The sequence below is a fragment of the Engystomops pustulosus genome, chromosome 1, assembly GCF_040894005.1.
Source record: "Engystomops pustulosus chromosome 1, aEngPut4.maternal, whole genome shotgun sequence".
NCBI classification, from domain to species: Eukaryota; Metazoa; Chordata; class Amphibia; order Anura; family Leptodactylidae; genus Engystomops; species Engystomops pustulosus.
In genome coordinates, this window is record NC_092411.1 from 172820148 (window position 1) to 172845685 (window position 25538).

Below are 25538 nucleotides of genomic sequence, written 5' to 3' on the forward strand. Positions count from 1 at the left end.
TTCAAAAAGGTCAACGGAACTTGGGATTCCCAGCCAGTCTCCCATGCTGGTACTTGCCAAGCCTTAAGCTGCATTGCTGCTGCGATCTCACGAGAGCAGGCACATTCAGCTTAGAATGGCCGTTGACAGCAGCTGTTCAATTTGAACCTTCTTTTACCATCTTTGACAGAGAAACTAACACAATTTTCAGGTTCAAAAAGGTCAACGGAACTTGGGATTCCCAGCCAGTCTCCCATGCTGGTACTTGCCAAGCCTTAAGCTGCATTGCTGCTGCGATCTGACGAGAGCAGGCACATTCAGCTTAGAATGGCCGTTGACAGCAGCTGTTCAATTTGAACCTTCTTTTACCATCTTTGACAGGGAAACTAACACAATTTTCAGGTTCAAAAAGGTCAACGGAACTTGGGATTCCCAGCCAGTCTCCCATGCTGGTACTTGCCAAGCCTTAAGCTGCATTGCTGCTGCGATCTGACGAGAGCAGGCACATTCAGCTTAGAATGGCCGTTGACAGCAGCTGTTCAATTTGAACCTTCTTTTACCATCTTTGACAGGGAAACTAACACAATTTTAAGGTTCAAAAAGGTCAACGGAACTTGGGATTCCCAGGCAGTCTCGCATGCTGGTACTTGCCAAGCCTTAAGCTGCATTGCTGCTGCGATCTGACGAGAGCAGGCACATTCACCTTAGAATGGCCGTTGACAGCAGCTGTTCAATTTGAACCTTCTTTTACCATCTTTGACAGAGAAACTAATAAAATTTTCAGGTTCAATAAGGTCAACGGAACTTGGGATTCCCAGCCAGTCTCCCAATCTGGTACTTGCCAAGCCTTAAGCTGCATTGCTGCTGCGATCTGACGAGAGCAGGCACATTCAGCTTAGAATGGCCGTTGACAGCAGCTGTTCAATTTGAACCTTCTTTTACTGTCTCATAGAGAAACTAACACAATTTTCAGGTTCAAAAAGGTCAACGGAACTTGGGATTCCCAGCCAGTCTCCCATGCTGGTACTTGCCAAGCCTTAAGCTGCATTTCTGCTGCGATCTGACGAGAGCAGGCACATTCAGCTTAGAATGGCCGTTGACAGCAGCTGTTCAATTTGAACCTTCTTTTACCATCTTTGACAGAGAAACTAACACAATTTTCAGGTTCAAAAAGGTCAACGGAACTTGGGATTCCCAGCCAGTCTCCCATGCTGGTACTTGCCAAGCCTTAAGCTGCATTGCTGCTGCGATCTGACGAGAGCAGGCACATTGAGCTTAGAATGGCCGTTGACAGCAGCTGTTCAATTTGAACCTTCTTTTACTATCTCATAGAGAAACTAACACAATTTTCAGGTTCAAAAAGGTCAACGGAACTTGGGATTCCCAGCCAGTCTCCCAATCTGGTACTTGCCAAGCCTTAAGCTGCATTGCTGCTGCGATCTGACGAGAGCAGGCACATTCAGCTTAGAATGGCCGTTGACAGCAGCTGTTCAATTTGAACCTTCTTTTACCATCTTTGACAGGGAAACTAACACAATTTTCAGGTTCAAAAAGGTCAACGGAACTTGGGATTCCCAGCCAGTCTCCCATGCTGGTACTTGCCAAGCCTTAAGCTGCATTGCTGCTGCGATCTGACGAGAGCTGGCACATTCAGCTTAGAATGGCCGTTGACAGCAGCTGTTCAATTTGAACCTTCTTTTACCATCTTTGACAGAGAAACTAATACAACTTTCAGGTTCAAAAAGGTCAACGGAACTTGGGATTCCCAGCCAGTCTCCCATGCTGGTACTTGCCAAGCCTTAAGCTGCATTGCTGCTGCGATCTGATGAGAGCAGGCACATTCAGCTTAGAATGGCCGTTGACAGCAGCTGTTCAATTTGAACCTTCTTTTACTATCTCATAGAGAAACTAACACAATTTTCAGGTTCAAAAAGGTCATTGGAACTTGGGATTCCCAGCCAGTCTCCCATTCTGGTACTTGCCAAGCCTTAAGCTGCATTGCTGCTGCGATCTGACGAGAGCAGGCACATTCAGCTTAGAATGGCCGTTGACAGCAGCTGTTCAATTTGAACCTTCTTTTACCATCTTTGACAGAGAAACTAACACAATTTTCAGGTTCAAAAAGGTCAACGGAACTTGGGATTCCCAGCCAGTCTCCCATGCTGGTACTTGCCAAGCCTTAAGCTGCATTGCTGCTGCGATCTGACGAGAGCTGGCACATTCAGCTTAGAATGGCCGTTGACAGCAGCTGTTTAATTTGAACCTTCTTTTACCATCTTTGACAGAGAAACTAATACAATTTTCAGGTTCAAAAAGGTCAACGGAACTTGGGATTCCCAGCAAGTCTCCCATGCTGGTACTTGCCAAGCCTTAAGCTGCATTGCTGCTGCGATCTGACGAGAGCAGGCACATTCAGCTTAGAATGGCCGTTGACAGCAGCTGTTCAATTTGAACCTTCTTTTACTATCTCATAGAGAAACTAACACAATTTTCAGGTTCAAAAAGGTCAACGGAACTTGGGATTCCCAGCCAGTCTCCCATGCTGGTACTTGCCAAGCCTTAAGCTGCATTGCTGCTGCGATCTGACGAGAGCAGGCACATTCAGCTTAGAATGGCCGTTGACAGCAGCTGTTCAATTTGAACCTTCTTTTACTATCTCATAGAGAAACTAACCCAATTTTCAGGTTCAAAAAGGTCAACGGAACTTGGGATTCCCAGCCAGTCTCCCATGCTGGTACTTGCCAAGCCTTAAGCTGCATTGCTGCTGCGATCTGACGAGAGCTGGCACATTCAGCTTAGAATGGCCGTTGACAGCAGCTGTTCAATTTGAACCTTCTTTTACCATCTTTGACAGAGAAACTAATACAATTTTCAGGTTCAAATAGGTCAACGGAACTTGGGATTCCCAGCCAGTCTCCCATGCTGGTACTTGCCAAGCCTTAAGCTGCATTGCTGCTGCGATCTGACGAGAGCAGGCACATTCAGCTTAGAATGGCCGTTGACAGCAGCTGTTCAATTTGAACCTTCTTTTACTATCTCATAGAGAAACTAACACAATTTTCAGGTTCAAAAAGGTCAACGGAACTTGGGATTCCCAGCCAGTCTCCCATGCTGGTACTTGCCAAGCCTTAAGCTGCATTTCTGCTGCGATCTGACGAGAGCAGGCACATTCAGCTTAGAATGGCCGTTGACAGCAGCTGTTCAATTTGAACCTTCTTTTACCATCTTTGACAGAGAAACTAACACAATTTTCAGGTTCAAAAAGGTCAACGGAACTTGGGATTCCCAGCCAGTCTCCCATGCTGGTACTTGCCAAGCCTTAAGCTGCATTGCTGCTGCGATCTGACGAGAGCTGGCACATTCAGCTTAGAATGGCCGTTGACAGCAGCTGTTCAATTTGAACCTTCTTTTACCATCTTTGACAGAGAAACTAATACAATTTTCAGGTTCAAAAAGGTCAACGGAACATGGGATTCCCAGCCAGTCTCCCATGCTGGTACTTGCCAAGCCTTAAGCTGCATTGCTGCTGCGATCTGACGAGAGCAGGCACATTCAGCTTAGAATGGCCGTTGACAGCAGCTGTTCAATTTGAACCTTCTTTTACTATTTCATAGAGAAACTAACACAATTTTCAGGTTCAAAAAGGTCAACGGAACTTGGGATTCCCAGCCAGTCTCCCATGCTGGTACTTGCCAAGCCTTAAGCTGCATTGCTGCTGCGATCTGATGAGAGCAGGCACATTCAGTTTAGAATGGCCGTTGACAGCAGCTGTTCAATTTGAACCTTCTTTTACTCTCTCATAGAGAAACTAACACAATTTTCAGGTTCAAAAAGGTCAACGGAACTTGGGATTCCCAGCCAGTCTCCCATTCTGGTACTTGCCAAGCCTTAAGCTGCATTGCTGCTGCGATCTGACGAGAGCAGGCACATTCAGCTTAGAATGGCCGTTGACAGCAGCTGTTCAATTTGAACCTTCTTTTACTATCTCATAGAGAAACTAACACAATTTTCAGTTCAAAAAGGTCGACAGAACTTGGGATTCCCAGCCAGTCTCCCATGCTGGTACTTGCCAAGCCTTAAGCTGCATTGCTGCTGCGATCTGACGAGAGCAGGCACATTCAGCTTAGAATGGCCGTTGACAGCAGCTGTTAAATTTGAACCTTCTTTTACCATCTTTGACAGGGAAACTAACACAATTTTCAGGTTCAAAAAGGTCATCGGAACTTGGGATTCCCAGCCAGTCTCCCATGCTGGTACTTGCCAAGCCTTAAGCTGCATTGCTGCTGCGATCTGACGAGAGCTGTCACATTCAGCTTAGAATGGCCGTTGACAGCAGCTGTTCAATTTGAACCTTCTTTTACCATCTTTGACAGAGAAACTAATACAATTTTAAGGTTCAAAAAGGTCAACGGAACTTGGGATTCCCAGCCAGTCTCCCATGCTGGTACTTGCCAAGCCTTAAGCTGCATTGCTGCTGCGATCTGACGAGAGCAGGCACATTCAGCTTAGAATGGCCGTTGACAGCAGCTGTTCAATTTGAACCTTCTTTTACTATCTCATAGAGAAACTAACACCATTTTCAGGTTCAAAAAGGTCAACGGAACTTGGGATTCCCAGCCAGTCTCCCATGCTGGTACTTGCCAAGCCTTAAGCTGCATTTCTGCTGCGATCTGACGAGAGCAGGCACATTCAGCTTAGAATGGCCGTTGACAGCAGCTGTTCAATTTGAACCTTCTTTTACCATCTTTGACAGAGAAACTAACACAATTTTCAGGTTCAAAAAGGTCAACGGAACTTGGGATTCCCAGCCAGTCTCCCATGCTGGTACTTGCCAAGCCTTAAGCTGCATTGCTGCTGCGATCTGATGAGAGCAGGCACATTCAGCTTAGAATGGCCGTTGACAGCAGCTGTTCAATTTGAACCTTCTTTTACTATCTCATAGAGAAACTAACACAATTTTCAGGTTCAAAAAGGTCAACGGAACTTGGGATTCCCAGCCAGTCTCCCATTCTGGTACTTGCCAAGCCTTAAGCTGCATTGCTGCTGCGATCTGACGAGAGCAGGCACATTCAGCTTAGAATGGTCGTTGACAGCAGCTGTTCAATTTGAACCTTCTTTTACCATCTTTGACAGAGAAACTAACACAATTTTCAGGTTCAAAAAGGTCAACGGAACTTGGGATTCCCAGCCAGTCTACCATGCTGGTACTTGCCAAGCCTTAAGCTGCATTGCTGCTGCGATCTGACGAGAGCTGGCACATTCAGCTTAGAATGGCCGTTGACAGCAGCTGTTCAATTTGAACCTTCTTTTACCATCTTTGACAGAGAAACTAACACAATTTTCAGGTTCAAAAAGGTCAACGGAACTTGGGATTCCCAGCCAGTCTCCCATGCTGGTACTTGCCAAGCCTTAAGCTGCATTGCTGCTGCGATCTGACGAGAGCTGTCACATTCAGCTTAGAATGGCCGTTGACAGCAGCTGTTCAATTTGAACCTTCTTTTACCATCTTTGACAGAGAAACTAATACAATTTTAAGGTTCAAAAAGGTCAACGGAACTTGGGATTCCCAGCCAGTCTCCCATGCTGGTACTTGCCAAGCCTTAAGCTGCATTGCTGCTGCGATCTGACGAGAGCAGGCACATTCAGCTTAGAATGGCCGTTGACAGCAGCTGTTCAATTTGAACCTTCTTTTACTATCTCATAGAGAAACTAACACCATTTTCAGGTTCAAAAAGGTCAACGGAACTTGGGATTCCCAGCCAGTCTCCCATGCTGGTACTTGCCAAGCCTTAAGCTGCATTTCTGCTGCGATCTGACGAGAGCAGGCACATTCAGCTTAGAATGGCCGTTGACAGCAGCTGTTCAATTTGAACCTTCTTTTACCATCTTTGACAGAGAAACTAACACAATTTTCAGGTTCAAAAAGGTCAACGGAACTTGGGATTCCCAGCCAGTCTCCCATGCTGGTACTTGCCAAGCCTTAAGCTGCATTGCTGCTGCGATCTGATGAGAGCAGGCACATTCAGCTTAGAATGGCCGTTGACAGCAGCTGTTCAATTTGAACCTTCTTTTACTATCTCATAGAGAAACTAACACAATTTTCAGGTTCAAAAAGGTCAACGGAACTTGGGATTCCCAGCCAGTCTCCCATGCTGGTACTTGCCAAGCCTTAAGCTGCATTGCTGCTGCGATCTGACGAGAGCAGGCACATTGAGCTTAGAATGGCCGTTGACAGCAGCTGTTCAATTTGAACCTTCTTTTACCATCTTTGACAGAGAAACTAACACAATTTTCAGGTTCAAAAAGGTCAACGGAACTTGGGATTCCCAGCCAGCCTCCCATGCTGGTACTTGCCAAGCCTTAAGCTGCATTGCTGCTGCGATCTGACGAGAGCAGGCACATTGAGCTTAGAATGGCCGTTGACAGCAGCTGTTCAATTTGAACCTTCTTTTACTATCTCATAGAGAAACTAACACAATTTTCAGGTTCAAAAAGGTCAACGGAACTTGGGATTCCCAGCTAGTCTCCCAATCTGGTACTTGCCAAGCCTTAAGCTGCATTGCTGCTGCGATCTGACGAGAGCAGGCACATTCAGCTTAGAATGGCCGTTGACAGCAGCTGTTCAATTTGAACCTTCTTTTACTATCTCATAGAGAAACTAACACAATTTTCAGGTTCAAAAAGGTCAACGGAACTTTGGATTCCCAGCCAGTCTCCCATGCTGGTACTTGCCAAGCCTTAAGCTGCATTGCTGCTGCGATCTGATGAGAGCAGGCACATTCAGCTTAGAATGGCCGTTGACAGCAGCTGTTCAATTTGAACCTTCTTTTACTATCTCATAGAGAAACTAACACAATTTTCAGTTCAAAAAGGTCAACAGAACTTGGGATTCCCAGCCAGTCTCCCATGCTGGTACTTGCCAAGCCTTAAGCTGCATTGCTGCTGCGATCTGACGAGAACTGGCACATTCAGCTTAGAATGGCCGTTGACAGCAGCTGTTCAATTTGAACCTTCTTTTACCATCTTTGACAGAGAAACTAATACAATTTTAAGGTTCAAAAAGGTCAACGGAACTTGGGATTCCCAGCCAGTCTCCCATGCTGGTACTTGCCAAGCCTTAAGCTGCATTGCTGCTGCGATCTGACGAGAGCAGGCACATTCAGCTTAGAATGGCCGTTGACAGCAGCTGTTCAATTTGAACCTTCTTTTACCATCTTTGACAGAGAAACTAATACAACTTTCAGGTTCAAAAAGGTCAACGGAACTTGGGATTCCCAGCCAGTCTCCCATGCTGGTACTTGCCAAGCCTTAAGCTGCATTGCTGCTGCGATCTGATGAGAGCAGGCACATTCAGCTTAGAATGGCCGTTGACAGCAGCTGTTCAATTTGAACCTTCTTTTACTATCTCATAGAGAAACTAACACAATTTTCAGGTTCAAAAAGGTCATTGGAACTTGGGATTCCCAGCCAGTCTCCCATTCTGGTACTTGCCAAGCCTTAAGCTGCATTGCTGCTGCGATCTGACGAGAGCAGGCACATTCAGCTTAGAATGGCCGTTGACAGCAGCTGTTCAATTTGAACCTTCTTTTACCATCTTTGACAGAGAAACTAATACAACTTTCAGGTTCAAAAAGGTCAACGGAACTTGGGATTCCCAGCAAGTCTCCCATGCTGGTACTTGCCAAGCCTTAAGCTGCATTGCTGCTGCGATCTGACGAGAGCAGGCACATTCAGCTTAGAATGGCCGTTGACAGCAGCTGTTCAATTTGAACCTTCTTTTACTATCTCATAGAGAAACTAACACAATTTTCAGGTTCAAAAAGGTCAACGGAACTTGGGATTCCCAGCCAGTCTCCCATGCTGGTACTTGCCAAGCCTTAAGCTGCATTGCTGCTGCGATCTGACGAGAGCAGGCACATTCAGCTTAGAATGGCCGTTGACAGCAGCTGTTCAATTTGAACCTTCTTTTACTATCTCATAGAGAAACTAACCCAATTTTCAGGTTCAAAAAGGTCAACGGAACTTGGGATTCCCAGCCAGTCTCCCATGCTGGTACTTGCCAAGCCTTAAGCTGCATTGCTGCTGCGATCTGACGAGAGCAGGCACATTCAGCTTAGAATGGCCGTTGACAGCAGCTGTTCAATTTGAACCTTCTTTTACTATCTCATAGAGAAACTAACCCAATTTTCAGGTTCAAAAAGGTCAACGGAACTTGGGATTCCCAGCCAGTCTCCCATGCTGGTACTTGCCAAGCCTTAAGCTGCATTGCTGCTGCGATCTGACGAGAGCTGGCACATTCAGCTTAGAATGGCCATTGACAGCAGCTGTTCAATTTGAACCTTCTTTTACCATCTTTGACAGAGAAACTAATACAATTTTCAGGTTCAAATAGGTCAACGGAACTTGGGATTCCCAGCCAGTCTCCCATGCTGGTACTTGCCAAGCCTTAAGCTGCATTGCTGCTGCGATCTGACGAGAGCAGGCACATTCAGCTTAGAATGGCCGTTGACAGCAGCTGTTCAATTTGAACCTTCTTTTACTATCTCATAGAGAAACTAACACAATTTTCAGGTTCAAAAAGGTCAACGGAACTTGGGATTCCCAGCCAGTCTCCCATGCTGGTACTTGCCAAGCCTTAAGCTGCATTTCTGCTGCGATCTGACGAGAGCAGGCACATTCAGCTTAGAATGGCCGTTGACAGCAGCTGTTCAATTTGAACCTTCTTTTACCATCTTTGACAGAGAAACTAACACAATTTTCAGGTTCAAAAAGGTCAACCGAACTTGGGATTCCCAGCCAGTCTCCCATGCTGGTACTTGCCAAGCCTTAAGCTGCATTGCTGCTGCGATCTGACGAGAGCTGGCACATTCAGCTTAGAATGGCCGTTGACAGCAGCTGTTCAATTTGAACCTTCTTTTACCATCTTTGACAGAGAAACTAATACAATTTTCAGGTTCATAAAGGTCAACGGAACTTGGGATTCCCAGCCAGTCTCCCATGCTGGTACTTGCCAAGCCTTAAGCTGCATTGCTGCTGCGATCTGACGAGAGCAGGCACATTCAGCTTAGAATGGCCGTTGACAGCAGCTGTTCAATTTGAACCTTCTTTTACTATTTCATAGAGAAACTAACACAATTTTCAGGTTCAAAAAGGTCAACGGAACTTGGGATTCCCAGCCAGTCTCCCATGCTGGTACTTGCCAAGCCTTAAGCTGCATTGCTGCTGCGATCTGATGAGAGCAGGCACATTCAGTTTAGAATGGCCGTTGACAGCAGCTGTTCAATTTGAACCTTCTTTTACTCTCTCATAGAGAAACTAACACAATTTTCAGGTTCAAAAAGGTCAACGGAACTTGGGATTCCCAGCCAGTCTCCCATGCTGGTACTTGCCAAGCCTTAAGCTGCATTGCTGCTGCGATCTGACGAGAGCAGGCACATTCAGCTTAGAATGGCCGTTGACAGCAGCTGTTCAATTTGAACCTTCTTTTACTATCTCATAGAGAAACTAACACAATTTTCAGTTCAAAAAGGTCAACAGAACTTGGGATTCCCAGCCAGTCTCCCATGCTGGTACTTGCCAAGCCTTAAGCTGCATTGCTGCTGCGATCTGACGAGAGCAGGCACATTCAGCTTAGAATGGCCGTTGACAGCAGCTGTTCAATTTGAACCTTCTTTTACCATCTTTGACAGAGAAACTAACACAATTTTCAGGTTCAAAAAGGTCAACGGAACTTGGGATTCCCAGCCAGTCTCCCATGCTGGTACTTGCCAAGCCTTAAGCTGCATTGCTGCTGCGATCTGACGAGAGCTGTCACATTCAGCTTAGAATGGCCGTTGACAGCAGCTGTTCAATTTGAACCTTCTTTTACCATCTTTGACAGAGAAACTAATACAATTTTAAGGTTCAAAAAGGTCAACGGAACTTGGGATTCCCAGCCAGTCTCCCATGCTGGTACTTGCCAAGCCTTAAGCTGCATTGCTGCTGCGATCTGACGAGAGCAGGCACATTCAGCTTAGAATGGCCGTAGACAGCAGCTGTTCAATTTGAACCTTCTTTTACTATCTCATAGAGAAACTAACACCATTTTCAGGTTCAAAAAGGTCAACGGAACTTGGGATTCCCAGCCAGTCTCCCATGCTGGTACTTGCCAAGCCTTAAGCTGCATTTCTGCTGCGATCTGACGAGAGCAGGCACATTCAGCTTAGAATGGCCGTTGACAGCAGCTGTTCAATTTGAACCTTCTTTTACCATCTTTGACAGAGAAACTAACACAATTTTCAGGTTCAAAAAGGTCAACGGAACTTGGGATTCCCAGCCAGTCTCCCATGCTGGTACTTGCCAAGCCTTAAGCTGCATTGCTGCTGCGATCTGATGAGAGCAGGCACATTCAGCTTAGAATGGCCGTTGACAGCAGCTGTTCAATTTGAACCTTCTTTTACTATCTCATAGAGAAACTAACACAATTTTCAGGTTCAAAAAGGTCAACGGAACTTGGGATTCCCAGCCAGTCTCCCATTCTGGTACTTGCCAAGCCTTAAGCTGCATTGCTGCTGCGATCTGACGAGAGCAGGCACATTCAGCTTAGAATGGTCGTTGACAGCAGCTGTTCAATTTGAACCTTCTTTTACCATCTTTGACAGAGAAACTAACACAATTTTCAGGTTCAAAAAGGTCAACGGAACTTGGGATTCCCAGCCAGTCTACCATGCTGGTACTTGCCAAGCCTTAAGCTGCATTGCTGCTGCGATCTGACGAGAGCTGGCACATTCAGCTTAGAATGGCCGTTGACAGCAGCTGTTCAATTTGAACCTTCTTTTACCATCTTTGACAGAGAAACTAACACAATTTTCAGGTTCAAAAAGGTCAACGGAACTTGGGATTCCCAGCCAGTCTCCCATGCTGGTACTTGCCAAGCCTTAAGCTGCATTGCTGCTGCGATCTGACGAGAGCTGTCACATTCAGCTTAGAATGGCCGTTGACAGCAGCTGTTCAATTTGAACCTTCTTTTACCATCTTTGACAGAGAAACAAATACAATTTTCAGGTTCAAAAAGGTCAACGGAACTTGGGATTCCCAGCCAGTCTCCCATGCTGGTACTTGCCAAGCCTTAAGCTGCATTGCTGCTGCGATCTGACGAGAGCTGTCACATTCAGCTTAGAATGGCCGTTGACAGCAGCTGTTCAATTTGAACCTTCTTTTACCATCTTTGACAGAGAAACTAATACAATTTTAAGGTTCAAAAAGGTCAACGGAACTTGGGATTCCCAGCCAGTCTCCCATGCTGGTACTTGCCAAGCCTTAAGCTGCATTGCTGCTGCGATCTGACGAGAGCAGGCACATTCAGCTTAGAATGGCCGTTGACAGCAGCTGTTCAATTTGAACCTTCTTTTACCATCTTTGACAGAGAAACTAACACAATTTTCAGGTTCAAAAAGGTCAACGGAACTTGGGATTCCCAGCCAGTCTCCCATGCTGGTACTTGCCAAGCCTTAAGCTGCATTGCTGCTGCGATCTGACGAGAGCAGGCACATTCAGCTTAGAATGGCCGTTGACAGCAGCTGTTCAATTTGAACCTTCTTTTACTATCTCATAGAGAAACTAACACAATTTTCAGGTTCAAAAAGGTCAACGGAACTTGGGATTCCCAGCCAGTCTCCCATGCTGGTACTTGCCAAGCCTTAAGCTGCATTGCTGCTGCGATCTGATGAGAGCAGGCACATTCAGCTTAGAATGGCCGTTGATAGCAGCTGTTCAATTTGAACCTTCTTTTACTATCTCATAGAGAAACTAACACAATTTTCAGGTTCAAAAAGGTCAACGGAACTTGGGATTCCCAGCCAGTCTCCCATGCTGGTACTTGCCAAGCCTTAAGCTGCATTGCTGCTGCGATCTGACGAGAGCAGGCATTTTCAGCTTAGAATGGCCGTTGACAGCAGCTGTTTAATTTGAACCTTCTTTTACCATCTTTGACAGGGAAACTAACACAATTTTCAGGTTCAAAAAGGTCAACGGAACTTGGGATTCCCAGCCAGTCTCCCATGCTGGTACTTGCCAAGCCTTAAGCTGCATTGCTGCTGCGATCTGACGAGAGCAGGCACATTCAGCTTAGAATGGCCGTTGACAGCAGTTGTTCAATTTGAACCTTCTTTTACCATCTTTGACAGAGAAACTAACACAATTTTCAGGTTCAAAAAGGTCAACGGAACTTGGGATTCCCAGCCAGTCTCCCATGCTGGTACTTGCCAAGCCTTAAGCTGCATTGCTGCTGCGATCTGACGAGAGCTGTCACATTCAGCTTAGAATGGCCGTTGACAGCAGCTGTTCAATTTGAACCTTCTTTTACTATCTCATAGAGAAACTAACACAATTTTCAGGTTCAAAAAGGTCATTGGAACTTGGGATTCCCAGCCAGTCTCCCATTCTGGTACTTGCCAAGCCTTAAGCTGCATTGCTGCTGCGATCTGACGAGAGCAGGCACATTCAGCTTAGAATGGCCGTTGACAGCAGCTGTTCAATTTGAACCTTCTTTTACCATCTTTGACAGAGAAACTAACACAATTTTCAGGTTCAAAAAGGTCAACGGAACTTGGGATTCCCAGCCAGTCTCCCATGCTGGTACTTGCCAAGCCTTAAGCTGCATTGCTGCTGCGATCTGACGAGAGCTGGCACATTCAGCTTAGAATGGCCGTTGACAGCAGCTGTTCAATTTGAACCTTCTTTTACTATCTCATAGAGAAACTAACCCAATTTTCAGGTTCAAAAAGGTCAACGGAACTTGGGATTCCCAGCCAGTCTCCCATGCTGGTACTTGCCAAGCCTTAAGCTGCATTGCTGCTGCGATCTGACGAGAGCAGGCACATTCAGCTTAGAATGGCCGTTGACAGCAGCTGTTCAATTTGAACCTTCTTTTACTATCTCATAGAGAAACTAACCCAATTTTCAGGTTCAAAAAGGTCAACGGAACTTGGGATTCCCAGCCAGTCTCCCATGCTGGTACTTGCCAAGCCTTAAGCTGCATTGCTGCTGCGATCTGACGAGAGCAGGCACATTCAGCTTAGAATGGCCGTTGACAGCAGCTGTTCAATTTGAACCTTCTTTTACTATCTCATAGAGAAACTAACCCAATTTTCAGGTTCAAAAAGGTCAACGGAACTTGGGATTCCCAGCCAGTCTCCCATGCTGGTACTTGCCAAGCCTTAAGCTGCATTGCTGCTGCAATCTGACGAGAGCTGGCACATTCAGCTTAGAATGGCCATTGACAGCAGCTGTTCAATTTGAACCTTCTTTTACCATCTTTGACAGAGAAACTAATACAATTTTCAGGTTCAAATAGGTCAACGGAACTTGGGATTCCCAGCCAGTCTCCCATGCTGGTACTTGCCAAGCCTTAAGCTGCATTGCTGCTGCGATCTGACGAGAGCAGGCACATTCAGCTTAGAATGGCCGTTGACAGCAGCTGTTCAATTTGAACCTTCTTTTACTATCTCATAGAGAAACTAACACAATTTTCAGGTTCAAAAAGGTCAACGGAACTTGGGATTCCCAGCCAGTCTCCCATGCTGGTACTTGCCAAGCCTTAAGCTGCATTTCTGCTGCGATCTGACGAGAGCAGGCACATTCAGCTTAGAATGGCCGTTGACAGCAGCTGTTCAATTTGAACCTTCTTTTACCATCTTTGACAGAGAAACTAACACAATTTTCAGGTTCAAAAAGGTCAACCGAACTTGGGATTCCCAGCCAGTCTCCCATGCTGGTACTTGCCAAGCCTTAAGCTGCATTGCTGCTGCGATCTGACGAGAGCTGGCACATTCAGCTTAGAATGGCCGTTGACAGCAGCTGTTCAATTTGAACCTTCTTTTACCATCTTTGACAGAGAAACTAATACAATTTTCAGGTTCATAAAGGTCAACGGAACTTGGGATTCCCAGCCAGTCTCCCATGCTGGTACTTGCCAAGCCTTAAGCTGCATTGCTGCTGCGATCTGACGAGAGCAGGCACATTCAGCTTAGAATGGCCGTTGACAGCAGCTGTTCAATTTGAACCTTCTTTTACTATTTCATAGAGAAACTAACACAATTTTCAGGTTCAAAAAGGTCAACGGAACTTGGGATTCCCAGCCAGTCTCCCATGCTGGTACTTGCCAAGCCTTAAGCTGCATTGCTGCTGCGATCTGATGAGAGCAGGCACATTCAGTTTAGAATGGCCGTTGACAGCAGCTGTTCAATTTGAACCTTCTTTTACTCTCTCATAGAGAAACTAACACAATTTTCAGGTTCAAAAAGGTCAACGGAACTTGGGATTCCCAGCCAGTCTCCCATGCTGGTACTTGCCAAGCCTTAAGCTGCATTGCTGCTGCGATCTGACGAGAGCAGGCACATTCAGCTTAGAATGGCCGTTGACAGCAGCTGTTCAATTTGAACCTTCTTTTACTATCTCATAGAGAAACTAACACAATTTTCAGTTCAAAAAGGTCAACAGAACTTGGGATTCCCAGCCAGTCTCCCATGCTGGTACTTGCCAAGCCTTAAGCTGCATTGCTGCTGCGATCTGACGAGAGCAGGCACATTCAGCTTAGAATGGCCGTTGACAGCAGCTGTTCAATTTGAACCTTCTTTTACCATCTTTGACAGAGAAACTAACACAATTTTCAGGTTCAAAAAGGTCAACGGAACTTGGGATTCCCAGCCAGTCTCCCATGCTGGTACTTGCCAAGCCTTAAGCTGCATTGCTGCTGCGATCTGACGAGAGCTGTCACATTCAGCTTAGAATGGCCGTTGACAGCAGCTGTTCAATTTGAACCTTCTTTTACCATCTTTGACAGAGAAACTAATACAATTTTAAGGTTCAAAAAGGTCAACGGAACTTGGGATTCCCAGCCAGTCTCCCATGCTGGTACTTGCCAAGCCTTAAGCTGCATTGCTGCTGCGATCTGACGAGAGCAGGCACATTCAGCTTAGAATGGCCGTAGACAGCAGCTGTTCAATTTGAACCTTCTTTTACTATCTCATAGAGAAACTAACACCATTTTCAGGTTCAAAAAGGTCAACGGAACTTGGGATTCCCAGCCAGTCTCCCATGCTGGTACTTGCCAAGCCTTAAGCTGCATTTCTGCTGCGATCTGACGAGAGCAGGCACATTCAGCTTAGAATGGCCGTTGACAGCAGCTGTTCAATTTGAACCTTCTTTTACCATCTTTGACAGAGAAACTAACACAATTTTCAGGTTCAAAAAGGTCAACGGAACTTGGGATTCCCAGCCAGTCTCCCATGCTGGTACTTGCCAAGCCTTAAGCTGCATTGCTGCTGCGATCTGATGAGAGCAGGCACATTCAGCTTAGAATGGCCGTTGACAGCAGCTGTTCAATTTGAACCTTCTTTTACTATCTCATAGAGAAACTAACACAATTTTCAGGTTCAAAAAGGTCAACGGAACTTGGGATTCCCAGCCAGTCTCCCATTCTGGTACTTGCCAAGCCTTAAGCTGCATTGCTGCTGCGATCTGACGAGAGCAGGCACATTCAGCTTAGAATGGTCGTTGACAGCAGCTGTTCAATTTGAACCTTCTTTTACCATCTTTGACAGAGAAACTAACACAATTTTCAGGTTCAAAAAGGTCAACGGAACTTGGGATTCCCAGCCAGTCTACCATGCTGGTACTTGCCAAGCCTTAAGCTGCATTGCTGCTGCGATCTGACGAGAGCTGGCACATTCAGCTTAGAATGGCCGTTGACAGCAGCTGTTCAATTTGAACCTTCTTTTACCATCTTTGACAGAGAAACTAACACAATTTTCAGGTTCAAAAAGGTCAACGGAACTTGGGATTCCCAGCCAGTCTCCCATGCTGGTACTTGCCAAGCCTTAAGCTGCATTGCTGCTGCGATCTGACGAGAGCTGTCACATTCAGCTTAGAATGGCCGTTGACAGCAGCTGTTCAATTTGAACCTTCTTTTACCATCTTTGACAGAGAAACAAATACAATTTTCAGGTTCAAAAAGGTCAACGGAACTTGGGATTCCCAGCCAGTCTCCCATGCTGGTACTTGCCAAGCCTTAAGCTGCATTGCTGCTGCGATCTGACGAGAGCTGTCACATTCAGCTTAGAATGGCCGTTGACAGCAGCTGTTCAATTTGAACCTTCTTTTACCATCTTTGACAGAGAAACTAATACAATTTTAAGGTTCAAAAAGGTCAACGGAACTTGGGATTCCCAGCCAGTCTCCCATGCTGGTACTTGCCAAGCCTTAAGCTGCATTGCTGCTGCGATCTGACGAGAGCAGGCACATTCAGCTTAGAATGGCCGTTGACAGCAGCTGTTCAATTTGAACCTTCTTTTACCATCTTTGACAGAGAAACTAACACAATTTTCAGGTTCAAAAAGGTCAACGGAACTTGGGATTCCCAGCCAGTCTCCCATGCTGGTACTTGCCAAGCCTTAAGCTGCATTGCTGCTGCGATCTGACGAGAGCAGGCACATTCAGCTTAGAATGGCCGTTGACAGCAGCTGTTCAATTTGAACCTTCTTTTACTATCTCATAGAGAAACTAACACAATTTTCAGGTTCAAAAAGGTCAACGGAACTTGGGATTCCCAGCCAGTCTCCCATGCTGGTACTTGCCAAGCCTTAAGCTGCATTGCTGCTGCGATCTGATGAGAGCAGGCACATTCAGCTTAGAATGGCCGTTGATAGCAGCTGTTCAATTTGAACCTTCTTTTACTATCTCATAGAGAAACTAACACAATTTTCAGGTTCAAAAAGGTCAACGGAACTTGGGATTCCCAGCCAGTCTCCCATGCTGGTACTTGCCAAGCCTTAAGCTGCATTGCTGCTGCGATCTGACGAGAGCAGGCACATTCAGCTTAGAATGGCCGTTGACAGCAGCTGTTTAATTTGAACCTTCTTTTACCATCTTTGACAGGGAAACTAACACAATTTTCAGGTTCAAAAAGGTCAACGGAACTTGGGATTCCCAGCCAGTCTCCCATGCTGGTACTTGCCAAGCCTTAAGCTGCATTGCTGCTGCGATCTGACGAGAGCTGTCACATTCAGCTTAGAATGGCCGTTGACAGCAGCTGTTCAATTTGAACCTTCTTTTACCATCTTTGACAGAGAAACTAATACAATTTTAAGGTTCAAAAAGGTCAACGGAACTTGGGATTCCCAGCCAGTCTCCCATGCTGGTACTTGCCAAGCCTTAAGCTGCATTGCTGCTGCGATCTGACGAGAGCAGGCACATTCAGCTTAGAATGGCCGTTGACAGCAGCTGTTCAATTTGAACCTTCTTTTACCATCTTTGACAGAGAAACTAACACAATTTTCAGGTTCAAAAAGGTCAACGGAACTTGGGATTCCCAGCCAGTCTCCCATGCTGGTACTTGCCAAGCCTTAAGCTGCATTGCTGCTGCGATCTGACGAGAGCAGGCACATTCAGCTTAGAATGGCCGTTGACAGCAGCTGTTCAATTTGAACCTTCTTTTACTATCTCATAGAGAAACTAACACAATTTTCAGGTTCAAAAAGGTCAACGGAACTTGGGATTCCCAGCCAGTCTCCCATGCTGGTACTTGCCAAGCCTTAAGCTGCATTGCTGCTGCGATCTGATGAGAGCAGGCACATTCAGCTTAGAATGGCCGTTGATAGCAGCTGTTCAATTTGAACCTTCTTTTACTATCTCATAGAGAAACTAACACAATTTTCAGGTTCAAAAAGGTCAACGGAACTTGGGATTCCCAGCCAGTCTCCCATGCTGGTACTTGCCAAGCCTTAAGCTGCATTGCTGCTGCGATCTGACGAGAGCAGGCACATTCAGCTTAGAATGGCCGTTGACAGCAGCTGTTTAATTTGAACCTTCTTTTACCATCTTTGACAGGGAAACTAACACAATTTTCAGGTTCAAAAAGGTCAACGGAACTTGGGATTCCCAGCCAGTCTCCCATGCTGGTACTTGCCAAGCCTTAAGCTGCATTGCTGCTGCGATCTGACGAGAGCTGGCACATTCAGCTTAGAATGGCCGTTGACAGCAGCTGTTCAATTTGAACCTTCTTTTACCATCTTTGACAGAGAAACTAATACAATTTTAAGGTTCAAAAAGGTCAACGGAACTTGGGATTCCCAGCCAGTCTCCCATGCTGGTACTTGCCAAGCCTTAAGCTGCATTGCTGCTGCGATCTGACGAGAGCAGGCACATTCAGCTTAGAATAGCCGTTGACAGCAGCTGTTCAATTTGAACCTTCTTTTACCATCTTTGACAGAGAAACTAACACAATTTTCAGGTTCAAAAAGGTCAACGGAACTTGGGATTCCCAGCCAGTCTCCCATGCTGGTACTTGCCAAGCCTTAAGCTGCATTGCTGCTGCGATCTGACGAGAGCAAGCACATTGAGCTTAGAATGGCCGTTGACAGCAGCTGTTCAATTTGAACCTTCTTTTAAAATCTCATAGAGAAACTAACACAATTTTCAGGTTCAAAAAGGTCAACGGAACTTGGGATTCCCAGCCAGTCTCCCAATCTGGTACTTGCCAAGCCTTAAGCTGAATTGCTGCTGCGATCTGACGAGAGCAGGCACATTCAGCTTAGAATGGCCGTTGACAGCAGCTGTTCAATTTGAACCTTCTTTTACCATCTTTGACAGAGAAACTAACACAATTTTCAGGTTCAAAAAGGTCAACGGAACTTGGTATTCCCAGCCAGTCTCCCATGCTGGTACTTGCCAAGCCTTAAGCTGCATTGCTGCTGCGATCTGACGAGAGCTGGCACATTCAGCTTAGAATGGCCGTTGACAGCAGCTGTTCAATTTGAACCTTCTTTTACCATCTTTGACAGAGAAACTAATACAATTTTCAGGTTCAAAAAGGTCAACGGAACTTGGGATTCCCAGCCAGTCTCCCATGCTGGTACTTGCCAAGCCTTAAGCTGCATTGCTGCTGCGATCTGACGAGAGCAGGCACATTCAGCTTAGAATGGCCGTTGACAGCAGCTGTTCAATTTGAACCTTCTTTTACCATCTTTGACAGGGAAACTAACACAATTTTCAGGTTCAAAAAGGTCAACGGAACTTGGGATTCCCAGGCAGTCTCGCATGCTGGTACTTGCCAAGCCTTAAGCTGCATTGCTGCTGCGATCTGACGAGAGCAGGCACATTCACCTTAGAATGGCCGTTGACAGCAGCTGTTCAATTTGAACCTTCTTTTACCATCTTTGACAGAGAAACTAATAAAATTTTCAGGTTCAATAAGGTCTACGGAACTTGGGATTCCCAGCCAGTCTCCCAATCTGGTACTTGCCAAGCCTTAAGCTGCATTGCTGCTGCGATCTGACGAGAGCAGGCACATTCAGCTTAGAATGGCCGTTGACAGCAGCTGTTCAATTTGAACCTTCTTTTACTGTCTCATAGAGAAACTAACACAATTTTCAGGTTCAAAAAGGTCAACGGAACTTGGGATTCCCAGCCAGTCTCCCATGCTGGTACTTGCCAAGCCTTAAGCTGCATTTCTGCTGCGATCTGACGAGAGCAGGCACATTCAGCTTAGAATGGCCGTTGACAGCAGCTGTTCAATTTGAACCTTCTTTTACCATCTTTGACAGAGAAACTAACACAATTTTCAGGTTCAAAAAGGTCAACGGAACTTGGGATTCCCAGCCAGTCTCCCATGCTGGTACTTGCCAAGCCTTAAGCTGCATTGCTGCTGCGATCTGACGAGAGCTGGCACATTCAGCTTAGAATGGCCGTTGACAGCAGCTGTTCAATTTGAACCTTCTTTTACCATCTTTGACAGAGAAACTAATACAACTTTCAGGTTCAAAAAGGTCAACGGAACTTGGGATTCCCAGCCAGTCTCCCATGCTGGTACTTGCCAAGCCTTAAGCTGCATTGCTGCTGCGATCTGACGAGAGCAGGGACATTCAGCTTAGAATGGCCGTTGACAGCAGCTGTTCAATTTGAACCTTCTTTTACCATCTTTGACAGAGAAACTAACACAATTTTCAGGTTCAAAAAGGTCAACGGAACTTGGTATTCCCAGCCAGTCTCCCATGCTGGTACTTGCCAAGCCTTAAGCTGCATTGCTGCTGCGATCTGACGAGAGCTGGCACATTCAGCTTAGAATGGCCGTTGACAGCAGCTGTTCAATTTGAACCTTCTTTTACCATCTTTGACAGAGAAACTAATACAATTTTCAGGTTCAAAAAGGTCAACGGAACTTGGGATTCCCAGCCAGTCTCCCATGCTGGTACTTGCCAAGCCTTAAGCTGCATTGCTGCTGCGATCTGACGAGAGCAGGCACATTCAGCTTAGAATGGCCGTTGACAGCAGCTGTTCAATTTGAACCTTCTTTTACCATCTTTGACAGGGAAACTAACACAATTTTCAGGTTCAAAAAGGTCAACGGAACTTGGGATTCCCAGGCAGTCTCGCATGCTGGTACTTGCCAAGCCTTAAGCTGCATTGCTGCTGCGATCTGACGAGAGCAGGCACATTCACCTTAGAATGGCCGTTGACAGCAGCTGTTCAATTTGAACCTTCTTTTACCATCTTTGACAGAGAAACTAATAAAATTTTCAGGTTCAATAAGGTCTACGGAACTTGGGATTCCCAGCCAGTCTCCCAATCTGGTACTTGCCAAGCCTTAAGCTGCATTGCTGCTGCGATCTGACGAGAGCAGGCACATTCAGCTTAGAATGGCCGTTGACAGCAGCTGTTCAATTTGAACCTTCTTTTACTGTCTCATAGAGAAACTAACACAATTTTCAGGTTCAAAAAGGTCAACGGAACTTGGGATTCCCAGCCAGTCTCCCATGCTGGTACTTGCCAAGCCTTAAGCTGCATTTCTGCTGCGATCTGACGAGAGCAGGCACATTCAGCTTAGAATGGCCGTTGACAGCAGCTGTTCAATTTGAACCTTCTTTTACCATCTTTGACAGAGAAACTAACACAATTTTCAGGTTCAAAAAGGTCAACGGAACTTGGGATTCCCAGCCAGTCTCCCATGCTGGTACTTGCCAAGCCTTAAGCTGCATTGCTGCTGCGATCTGACGAGAGCTGGCACATTCAGCTTAGAATGGCCGTTGACAGCAGCTGTTCAATTTGAACCTTCTTTTACCATTTTTGACAGAGAAACTAATACAATTTTAAGGTTCAAAAAGGTCAACGGAACTTGGGATTCCCAGCCAGTCTCCCATGCTGGTACTTGCCAAGCCTTAAGCTGCATTGCTGCTGCGGTCTGACGAGAGCAGGCACATTCAGCTTAGAATAGCCGTTGACAGCAGCTGTTCAATTTGAACCTTCTTTTACTATCTCATAGAGAAACTAACACAATTTTCAGGTTCAAAAAGGTCAACGGAACTTTGGATTCCCAGCCAGTCTCCCATGCTGGTACTTGCCAAGCCTTAAGCTGCATTGCTGCTGCGATCTGATGAGAGCAGGCACATTCAGCTTAGAATGGCCGTTGACAGCAGCTGTTCAATTTGAACCTTCTTTTACTATCTCATAGAGAAACTAACACAATTTTCAGTTCAAAAAGGTCAACAGAACTTGGGATTCCCAGCCAGTCTCCCATGCTGGTACTTGCCAAGCCTTAAGCTGCATTGCTGCTGCGATCTGACGAGAGCAGGCACATTCAGCTTAGAATGGCTGTTGACAGCAGCTGTTCAATTTGAACCTTCTTTTACCATCTTTGACAGAGAAACTAACACAATTTTCAGGTTCAAAAAGGTCAACGGAACTTGGGATTCCCAGCCAGTCTCCCATGCTGGTACTTGCCAAGCCTTAAGCTGCATTGCTGCTGCGATCTGACGAGAGCAGGCACATTCAGCTTAGAATGGCCGTTGACAGCAGCTGTTCAATTTGAACCTTCTTTTACCATCTTTGACAGAGAAACTAACACAATTTTCAGGTTCAAAAAGGTCAACGGAACTTGGGATTCCCAGCCAGTCTCCCATGCTGGTACTTGCCAAGCCTTAAGCTGCATTGCTGCTGCGATCTGACGAGAGCAGGCACATTCAGCTTAGAATGGCCGTTGACAGCAGCTGTTCAATTTGAACCTTCTTTTACCATCTTTGACAGAGAAACTAATACAACTTTCAGGTTCAAAAAGGTCAACGGAACTTGGGATTCCCAGCCAGTCTCCCATGCTGGTACTTGCCAAGCCTTAAGCTGCATTGCTGCTGCGATCTGATGAGAGCATGCACATTCAGCTTAGAATGGCCATTGACAGCAGCTGTTCAATTTGAACCTTCTTTTACTATCTCATAGAGAAACTAACACAATTTTCAGGTTCAAAAAGGTCATTGGAACTTGGGATTCCCAGCCAGTCTCCCATTCTGGTACTTGCCAAGCCTTAAGCTGCATTACTGCTGCGATCTGACGAGAGCAGGCACATTCAGCTTAGAATGGCCGTTGACAGCAGCTGTTCAATTTGAACCTTCTTTTACCATCTTTGACAGAGAAACTAACACAATTTTCAGGATCAAAAAGGTCAACGGAACTTGGGATTCCCAGCCAGTCTCCCATGCTGGTACTTGCCAAGCCTTAAGCTGCATTGCTGCTGCGATCTGACGAGAGCTGGCACATTCAGCTTAGAATGGCCGTTGACAGCAGCTGTTCAATTTGAACCTTCTTTTACCATCTTTGACAGAGAAACTAATACAATTTTCAGGTTCAAAAAAGTCAACGGAACTTGGGATTCCCAGCCAGTCTCCCATGCTGGTACTTGCCAAGCCTTAAGCTGCATTGCTGCTGCGATCTGACGAGAGCAGGCACATTCAGCTTAGAATGGCCGTTGACAGCAGCTGTTCAATTTGAACCTTCTTTTACTATCTCATAGAGAAACTAACACAATTTTCAGGTTCAAAAAGGTCAACGGAACTTGGGATTCCCAGCCAGTCTCCCATGCTGGTACTTGCCAAGCCTTAAGCTGCATTGCTGCTGCGATCTGACGAGAGCAGGCACATCCAGCTTAGAATGGCCGTTGACAGCAGCTGTTCAATTTGAACATTCTTTTACTATCTCATAGAGAAACTAACCCAATTTTCAGGTTCAAAAAGGTCAACGGAACTTGGGATTCCCAGCCAGTCTCCCATGCTGGTACTTGCCAAGCCTTAAGCTGCATTGCTGCTGCGATCTGACGAGAGCTGGCACATTCAGCTTAGAATGGCCGTTGACAGCAGCTGTTCAATTTGAACCTTCTTTTACCATCTTTGACAGAGAAACTAATACAATTTTCAGGTTCAAAAAGGTCAACGGAACTTGGGATTCCCAGCCAGTCTCCCATGCTGGTACTTGCCAAGCCTTAAGCTGCATTGCTGCTGCGATCTGACGAGAGCAGGCACATTCAGCTTAGAATGGCCGTTGACAGCAGCTGTTCAATTTGAACCTTCTTTTACTGTCTCATAGAGAAACTAACACAATTTTCAGGTTCAAAAAGGTCAACGGAACTTGGGATTCCCAGCCAGTCTCCCATGCTGGTACTTGCCAAGCCTTAAGCTGCATTTCTGCTGCGATCTGACGAGAGCAGGCACATTCAGCTTAGAATGGCCGTTGACAGCAGCTGTTCAATTTGAACCTTCTTTTACCATCTTTGACAGAGAAACTAACACAATTTTCAGGTTCAAAAAGGTCAACGGAACTTGGGATTCCCAGCCAGTCTCCCATGCTGGTACTTGCCAAGCCTTAAGCTGCATTGCTGCTGCGATCTGACGAGAGCTGGCACATTCAGCTTAGAATGGCCGTTGACAGCAGCTGTTCAATTTGAACCTTCTTTTACCATCTTTGACAGAGAAACTAATACAATTTTAAGGTTCAAAAAGGTCAACGGAACTTGGGATTCCCAGCCAGTCTCCCATGCTGGTACTTGCCAAGCCTTAAGCTGCATTGCTGCTGCGGTCTGACGAGAGCAGGCACATTCAGCTTAGAATAGCCGTTGACAGCAGCTGTTCAATTTGAACCTTCTTTTACCATCTTTGACAGAGAAACTAACACAATTTTCAGGTTCAAAAAGGTCAACGGAACTTGGGATTCCCAGGCAGTCTCGCATGCTGGTACTTGCCAAGCCTTAAGCTGCATTGCTGCTGCGGTCTGACGAGAGCAGGCACATTCAGCTTAGAATGGCCGTTGACAGCAGCTGTTCAATTTGAACCTTCTTTTACTATCTCATAGAGAAACTAACACAATTTTCAGGTTCAAAAAGGTCAACGGAACTTTGGATTCCCAGCCAGTCTCCCATGCTGGTACTTGCCAAGCCTTAAGCTGCATTGCTGCTGCGATCTGACGAGAGCAGGCACATTCAGCTTAGAATGGCCGTTGACAGCAGCTGTTCAATTTGAACCTTCTTTTACCATCTTTGACAGAGAAACTAATACAACTTTCAGGTTCAAAAAAGTCAACGGAACTTGGGATTCCCAGCCAGTCTCCCATGCTGGTACTTGCCAAGCCTTAAGCTGCATTGCTGCTGCGATCTGACGAGAGCAGGCACATTCAGCTTAGAATGGCCGTTGACAGCAGCTGTTCAATTTGAACCTTCTTTTACTATCTCATAGAGAAACTAACACAATTTTCAGGTTCAAAAAGGTCAACGGAACTTGGGATTCCCAGCCAGTCTCCCATGCTGGTACTTGCCAAGCCTTAAGCTGCATTGCTGCTGCGATCTGACGAGAGCAGGCACATCCAGCTTAGAATGGCCGTTGACAGCAGCTGTTCAATTTGAACCTTCTTTTACTATCTCATAGAGAAACTAACCCAATTTTCAGGTTCAAAAAGGTCAACGGAACTTGGGATTCCCAGCCAGTCTCCCATGCTGGTACTTGCCAAGCCTTAAGCTGCATTGCTGCTGCGATCTGACGAGAGCTGGCACATTCAGCTTAGAATGGCCGTTGACAGCAGCTGTTCAATTTGAACCTTCTTTTACCATCTTTGACAGAGAAACTAATACAATTTTCAGGTTCAAAAAGGTCAACGGAACTTGGGATTCCCAGCCAGTCTCCCATGCTGGTACTTGCCAAGCCTTAAGCTGCATTGCTGCTGCGATCTGACGAGAGCAGGCACATTCAGCTTAGAATGGCCGTTGACAGCAGCTGTTCAATTTGAACCTTCTTTTACTGTCTCATAGAGAAACTAACACAATTTTCAGGTTCAAAAAGGTCAACGGAACTTGGGATTCCCAGCCAGTCTCCCATGCTGGTACTTGCCAAGCCTTAAGCTGCATTTCTGCTGCGATCTGACGAGAGCAGGCACATTCAGCTTAGAATGGCCGTTGACAGCAGCTGTTCAATTTGAACCTTCTTTTACCATCTTTGACAGAGAAACTAACACAATTTTCAGGTTCAAAAAGGTCAACGGAACTTGGGATTCCCAGCCAGTCTCCCATGCTGGTACTTGCCAAGCCTTAAGCTGCATTGCTGCTGCGATCTGACGAGAGCTGGCACATTCAGCTTAGAATGGCCGTTGACAGCAGCTGTTCAATTTGAACCTTCTTTTACCATCTTTGACAGAGAAACTAATACAATTTTAAGGTTCAAAAAGGTCAACGGAACTTGGGATTCCCAGCCAGTCTCCCATGCTGGTACTTGCCA

General features: G+C 45.9%; 52 pseudogenes; all 52 read right to left on the bottom strand.

Moving 5' to 3' along the window:
• Nucleotides 1–8: 8 nt before the first annotated feature.
• LOC140103185 (5S ribosomal RNA) lies at nucleotides 9–127 on the bottom strand (annotated as a pseudogene).
• A 72-nt stretch (nucleotides 128–199) lies between these two features.
• On the bottom strand, nucleotides 200–318 carry LOC140089452 (5S ribosomal RNA; annotated as a pseudogene).
• A 72-nt stretch (nucleotides 319–390) lies between these two features.
• On the bottom strand, nucleotides 391–509 carry LOC140089463 (5S ribosomal RNA; annotated as a pseudogene).
• A 72-nt stretch (nucleotides 510–581) lies between these two features.
• LOC140113029 (5S ribosomal RNA) lies at nucleotides 582–700 on the bottom strand (annotated as a pseudogene).
• Nucleotides 701–772: 72 nt separating this feature from the next.
• Nucleotides 773–891, bottom strand: LOC140095744 (5S ribosomal RNA; annotated as a pseudogene).
• A 70-nt stretch (nucleotides 892–961) lies between these two features.
• Nucleotides 962–1080, bottom strand: LOC140099598 (5S ribosomal RNA; annotated as a pseudogene).
• Nucleotides 1081–1152: 72 nt separating this feature from the next.
• LOC140106160 (5S ribosomal RNA) lies at nucleotides 1153–1271 on the bottom strand (annotated as a pseudogene).
• A 70-nt stretch (nucleotides 1272–1341) lies between these two features.
• LOC140095766 (5S ribosomal RNA) lies at nucleotides 1342–1460 on the bottom strand (annotated as a pseudogene).
• A 72-nt stretch (nucleotides 1461–1532) lies between these two features.
• On the bottom strand, nucleotides 1533–1651 carry LOC140105781 (5S ribosomal RNA; annotated as a pseudogene).
• A 72-nt stretch (nucleotides 1652–1723) lies between these two features.
• LOC140097959 (5S ribosomal RNA) lies at nucleotides 1724–1842 on the bottom strand (annotated as a pseudogene).
• Nucleotides 1843–2103: 261 nt separating this feature from the next.
• Nucleotides 2104–2222, bottom strand: LOC140105787 (5S ribosomal RNA; annotated as a pseudogene).
• Nucleotides 2223–2294: 72 nt separating this feature from the next.
• Nucleotides 2295–2413, bottom strand: LOC140113460 (5S ribosomal RNA; annotated as a pseudogene).
• A 70-nt stretch (nucleotides 2414–2483) lies between these two features.
• LOC140089475 (5S ribosomal RNA) lies at nucleotides 2484–2602 on the bottom strand (annotated as a pseudogene).
• A 70-nt stretch (nucleotides 2603–2672) lies between these two features.
• Nucleotides 2673–2791, bottom strand: LOC140105790 (5S ribosomal RNA; annotated as a pseudogene).
• A 72-nt stretch (nucleotides 2792–2863) lies between these two features.
• LOC140089497 (5S ribosomal RNA) lies at nucleotides 2864–2982 on the bottom strand (annotated as a pseudogene).
• Nucleotides 2983–3052: 70 nt separating this feature from the next.
• LOC140099609 (5S ribosomal RNA) lies at nucleotides 3053–3171 on the bottom strand (annotated as a pseudogene).
• A 72-nt stretch (nucleotides 3172–3243) lies between these two features.
• LOC140105795 (5S ribosomal RNA) lies at nucleotides 3244–3362 on the bottom strand (annotated as a pseudogene).
• A 72-nt stretch (nucleotides 3363–3434) lies between these two features.
• LOC140103734 (5S ribosomal RNA) lies at nucleotides 3435–3553 on the bottom strand (annotated as a pseudogene).
• A 70-nt stretch (nucleotides 3554–3623) lies between these two features.
• LOC140099145 (5S ribosomal RNA) lies at nucleotides 3624–3742 on the bottom strand (annotated as a pseudogene).
• A 70-nt stretch (nucleotides 3743–3812) lies between these two features.
• On the bottom strand, nucleotides 3813–3931 carry LOC140106670 (5S ribosomal RNA; annotated as a pseudogene).
• Nucleotides 3932–4000: 69 nt separating this feature from the next.
• On the bottom strand, nucleotides 4001–4119 carry LOC140105110 (5S ribosomal RNA; annotated as a pseudogene).
• A 263-nt stretch (nucleotides 4120–4382) lies between these two features.
• LOC140089508 (5S ribosomal RNA) lies at nucleotides 4383–4501 on the bottom strand (annotated as a pseudogene).
• Nucleotides 4502–4571: 70 nt separating this feature from the next.
• Nucleotides 4572–4690, bottom strand: LOC140099620 (5S ribosomal RNA; annotated as a pseudogene).
• Nucleotides 4691–4762: 72 nt separating this feature from the next.
• On the bottom strand, nucleotides 4763–4881 carry LOC140098081 (5S ribosomal RNA; annotated as a pseudogene).
• A 70-nt stretch (nucleotides 4882–4951) lies between these two features.
• LOC140101249 (5S ribosomal RNA) lies at nucleotides 4952–5070 on the bottom strand (annotated as a pseudogene).
• Nucleotides 5071–5142: 72 nt separating this feature from the next.
• On the bottom strand, nucleotides 5143–5261 carry LOC140112750 (5S ribosomal RNA; annotated as a pseudogene).
• Nucleotides 5262–5333: 72 nt separating this feature from the next.
• LOC140113058 (5S ribosomal RNA) lies at nucleotides 5334–5452 on the bottom strand (annotated as a pseudogene).
• Nucleotides 5453–5524: 72 nt separating this feature from the next.
• LOC140089519 (5S ribosomal RNA) lies at nucleotides 5525–5643 on the bottom strand (annotated as a pseudogene).
• A 70-nt stretch (nucleotides 5644–5713) lies between these two features.
• Nucleotides 5714–5832, bottom strand: LOC140099631 (5S ribosomal RNA; annotated as a pseudogene).
• Nucleotides 5833–5904: 72 nt separating this feature from the next.
• Nucleotides 5905–6023, bottom strand: LOC140098214 (5S ribosomal RNA; annotated as a pseudogene).
• A 70-nt stretch (nucleotides 6024–6093) lies between these two features.
• LOC140106165 (5S ribosomal RNA) lies at nucleotides 6094–6212 on the bottom strand (annotated as a pseudogene).
• A 72-nt stretch (nucleotides 6213–6284) lies between these two features.
• LOC140112719 (5S ribosomal RNA) lies at nucleotides 6285–6403 on the bottom strand (annotated as a pseudogene).
• A 70-nt stretch (nucleotides 6404–6473) lies between these two features.
• Nucleotides 6474–6592, bottom strand: LOC140094686 (5S ribosomal RNA; annotated as a pseudogene).
• A 70-nt stretch (nucleotides 6593–6662) lies between these two features.
• Nucleotides 6663–6781, bottom strand: LOC140105256 (5S ribosomal RNA; annotated as a pseudogene).
• A 69-nt stretch (nucleotides 6782–6850) lies between these two features.
• On the bottom strand, nucleotides 6851–6969 carry LOC140112225 (5S ribosomal RNA; annotated as a pseudogene).
• A 72-nt stretch (nucleotides 6970–7041) lies between these two features.
• On the bottom strand, nucleotides 7042–7160 carry LOC140089530 (5S ribosomal RNA; annotated as a pseudogene).
• A 72-nt stretch (nucleotides 7161–7232) lies between these two features.
• LOC140098336 (5S ribosomal RNA) lies at nucleotides 7233–7351 on the bottom strand (annotated as a pseudogene).
• Nucleotides 7352–7612: 261 nt separating this feature from the next.
• Nucleotides 7613–7731, bottom strand: LOC140113461 (5S ribosomal RNA; annotated as a pseudogene).
• A 70-nt stretch (nucleotides 7732–7801) lies between these two features.
• Nucleotides 7802–7920, bottom strand: LOC140089541 (5S ribosomal RNA; annotated as a pseudogene).
• Nucleotides 7921–7990: 70 nt separating this feature from the next.
• Nucleotides 7991–8109, bottom strand: LOC140089563 (5S ribosomal RNA; annotated as a pseudogene).
• Nucleotides 8110–8179: 70 nt separating this feature from the next.
• On the bottom strand, nucleotides 8180–8298 carry LOC140109954 (5S ribosomal RNA; annotated as a pseudogene).
• A 72-nt stretch (nucleotides 8299–8370) lies between these two features.
• LOC140089574 (5S ribosomal RNA) lies at nucleotides 8371–8489 on the bottom strand (annotated as a pseudogene).
• A 70-nt stretch (nucleotides 8490–8559) lies between these two features.
• LOC140099642 (5S ribosomal RNA) lies at nucleotides 8560–8678 on the bottom strand (annotated as a pseudogene).
• A 263-nt stretch (nucleotides 8679–8941) lies between these two features.
• LOC140089586 (5S ribosomal RNA) lies at nucleotides 8942–9060 on the bottom strand (annotated as a pseudogene).
• A 70-nt stretch (nucleotides 9061–9130) lies between these two features.
• On the bottom strand, nucleotides 9131–9249 carry LOC140099156 (5S ribosomal RNA; annotated as a pseudogene).
• A 70-nt stretch (nucleotides 9250–9319) lies between these two features.
• LOC140089597 (5S ribosomal RNA) lies at nucleotides 9320–9438 on the bottom strand (annotated as a pseudogene).
• Nucleotides 9439–9507: 69 nt separating this feature from the next.
• On the bottom strand, nucleotides 9508–9626 carry LOC140096419 (5S ribosomal RNA; annotated as a pseudogene).
• A 644-nt stretch (nucleotides 9627–10270) lies between these two features.
• LOC140113370 (5S ribosomal RNA) lies at nucleotides 10271–10388 on the bottom strand (annotated as a pseudogene).
• Nucleotides 10389–11603: 1215 nt separating this feature from the next.
• Nucleotides 11604–11720, bottom strand: LOC140113426 (5S ribosomal RNA; annotated as a pseudogene).
• Nucleotides 11721–15211: 3491 nt separating this feature from the next.
• Nucleotides 15212–15329, bottom strand: LOC140113371 (5S ribosomal RNA; annotated as a pseudogene).
• A 1215-nt stretch (nucleotides 15330–16544) lies between these two features.
• LOC140113427 (5S ribosomal RNA) lies at nucleotides 16545–16661 on the bottom strand (annotated as a pseudogene).
• Nucleotides 16662–17495: 834 nt separating this feature from the next.
• LOC140113430 (5S ribosomal RNA) lies at nucleotides 17496–17612 on the bottom strand (annotated as a pseudogene).
• Nucleotides 17613–25538: the final 7926 nt, after the last annotated feature.